The sequence below is a fragment of the Apis dorsata genome, unplaced genomic scaffold, assembly GCF_000469605.1.
Source record: "Apis dorsata unplaced genomic scaffold, Apis dorsata 1.3 scaffold_264, whole genome shotgun sequence".
Taxonomy (NCBI): domain Eukaryota; kingdom Metazoa; phylum Arthropoda; class Insecta; order Hymenoptera; family Apidae; genus Apis; species Apis dorsata.
This window is the reverse complement of record NW_006263542.1, coordinates 128,888-131,984: the sequence shown is the minus strand read 5'-3', so window position 1 is coordinate 131,984 and position 3,097 is coordinate 128,888.

Below are 3,097 nucleotides of genomic sequence, written 5' to 3'. Positions count from 1 at the left end.
CCAGCCAGCCAGCCAGCCAGCCAGCCAACCAGCCAGTCACTCAGTCGCGCGTTATTTATTTGGAGCTCGACGACTCCCGCATCAACATAGTATCTACGTCGAGCATCCGTCGCCGTCCTTCCTCGAGGGCTGATTAATGAGCTGGCTCGGCCTGTTCTCGTGCGCTGGAATCGGATACGCGAAAACGGCCTGCTAACATTAATAACGGCATGCTAAAGTTTGTCCGTGGTACGTCGCTGATCCTGGCCCGGTGATATCGCGAGAAACAAGAGCAACGACATTGGTTACATCGTAATTAAGCTTCCCGCGGACCACTTCCGCTTTCTGTCTGGCCGCGCCTCCCCGTTACAACCCCTTGGGAGAGAGGAGGGAGGGGGCAGGAGGAAGGGATCGTCGCTTGCCCCGAGATCAAAGGTGACGGGGTTTTAACGAACTATCCGATAGAACAGCGTGTGTTTTATCTGGAACGCAACCGTTTTGAACTTCTTCGCTTTGTGCCCGAAAACGCCCGTACCTCCTTTGGCCGAATAGTCGATTTTCCAGGAGAATTAGATTGTTGCGATTCGAGGAGGAAGGCTGGATTGTTGGAACGAAAGAAAGTTGGAGAGGGGAAGGAAGTTGTTTCTCGTTTAGGGGAAGATACAGAGGGAGATTTTTTTTTTAAAGCGTAGAAGGGACGACTGTTCCGTACACGCGATGAAATGTAGAATCCGATGTCGAGGAGAAGAAGGATGGTACGGAAGGATTGAAGCGTGGAAGGAAACGCGGCGTGGCACGAGAATATAACCGATATCGCAATTTTCGCTGGGGATCGCGTTGCGAGAGTAAATGAAAAAAGTAATGAACGAAAGTGCAGTAGATGCGTACTCTTTCGCGTGTAAAATGATCTCGTAAAAGAGAGAGGGAGAGGGGAGCAGCGAGCTTTAGAAATATTTTCGATAACCATCCAGATTATTTCTCTCTCTCACTTTCTGTCTTTCCTTCTTCTTTTTCTCAAAAAGAAATATTCACGCTAGGCGTTTATATATAAATAACGTATTTTTTTTATATCGCTTAACTTATCGAATTATTGGTATTATCCATTATCTATCCATTTCGAGGATACGTCCGCGTTCGAGGATGGTTTTCAACAAGGCGAGCAAACGATTCTTCAAAATAGACGGAAAGAACTGGCTTCCACCATGATTTTCCGCCACTTTTCTCTTTCTCTTTCTCTTTCTCTTTCCCCCTTTATATATATATATAAGAAACGAAGAACTTAACCAAAGTCCCATTCGCGCGGGGACGAAGATGAAGGAAACGGGCGAACGAACGGACTCGGGGCTCTTTCTTCGACTTTTCATCAGCCGCGAGAATGGTTTTCGATTAAGGCGGTGGATTGGCGGAAGTGAAGATGGAACGGGATCTCGAGGAGACGAGGAACGAAGAGAGAATAAGCACCGAGGACAAGTGGTTAATTACGGTCACCGACTATAAGCTGTCGCGATGGCTAACTCCTTTCATTTAAGTTGCTGTTCGAGGTTCTCGATCAGCCCAACCGTCTATTTGTCTATTATCGTTCGCCAGAGATAGATCTCGTGGATCGAGAGCGGGAAATCGAATGGTTCTCGATGTACGATTTCTCGTATTTTTCTCTTGTTTCGATATTCTCCGTCCTTCTTCCCTTCCTTCCTTTCTCTCTCTCTCTCTCTCTCTCTCTCTCTCTCTCTCTCTATTTCTCTTCTGTTTAATCTTCTAACGAGAATGAGGTAATGGAACCCGCGCGTTCGATAAGTAAACCACCGGCTTTCGTCGCCGAGTCTAACCAAGTAGAAGTTAAAGTTTTCGTATGAATGGAAGGTAATCTGATTTCCTGTGGGTCAATGTTCTTTGAAAATTGCGGTGACCTGTCGCTCCTGAAGAACTGAAAGAAGATTAAAAGATTTGAATTTGAAGCGATCCTTCGCGAAACTTGAAAAAAAAAAAAAAAAAAAAAAAAAAGAAAACGTCACGTTTTCTTTTTTCGAGGATTCTTACCACGAATCCTCTTATCACGATATATAGTTCGATAATTACGTACTGCCGTCTGTTTTCTTCGTCAGAATCTTATAACTTTGTCGTCTTATTTTTATGGTTGAACGTAACATGCGTTTATTATTTTTGAACGTGAAAAATAGAAGAATTTGTTCTGCACGGATGAATCAATTCCCTTCGATTGCGTGCACGTTGTTGGAAACCTCGCCTCGATTGGCAAGAACACTAGATGTCAAGCCCGCGCAACAAGATAGGGAAGCCTTCTCAAAATTACCTCTCGAGTTGCCGAGGGTTTGACCCTTCGAGTTGTCGATTCTCTAGAACTGTGGGTGTCCAATTACGAGGCTGTGTACATACGCCGATTCGTGCTATTCAGCGTTTTAAGGAAACGATCGTCGATTAAACCTGTCCCTATCCGCGCGTTTTTTTTCTCTCTCTCTCTCTCTTTCCCTCTTTTTTTTTTTTTTTTTTCTTTCCACGAATCCCCCTAACGTCGTCGCTCTTCGATTCGATTAATTATCGCTTTCTTGCGGGCCATTAAGTACCCGTCGAGTCATTTATTTCCGATAAAGGCTAAAATTTATTTTAACCTTTCATTCCGGTTGGACGACATATAAAGTGGATCCTAATCTAACCGCTTCATCTAACATCGTAATCATTAATGGATTAAAAAAAAAAAAAAATTTCCTTTCTCTTCTCACGAACGAGACGAATTTTACTTAATTTTCAAAAAAGAAGATATTTCGATCGATATATCGTTAATAACAAAAATAATAATAATAATAATAATAATCCATTTTGTAATAAACTTCGACTAAAATAGAGCGAGATAGAAAAAAGAAGCTTTCAAATTCAAATATCATCCGAATGATATTTCTTTACGCGATAAGGGACGCTTTCCGTTTGACGTTCGTCGCAACGTTTACGTTTCTATTTGTGAGCGAATATCTTGGATACTTTGAACCATCTGATCGCCACCGTCGCTCCCTTGACATTTGACAGCCCTTAACGATCACGAAGGCTCGAAACTAAACTGAACGAAACGAAACGAAACGAAAACGATTTTTGGTCTCGGGTCGAAGAC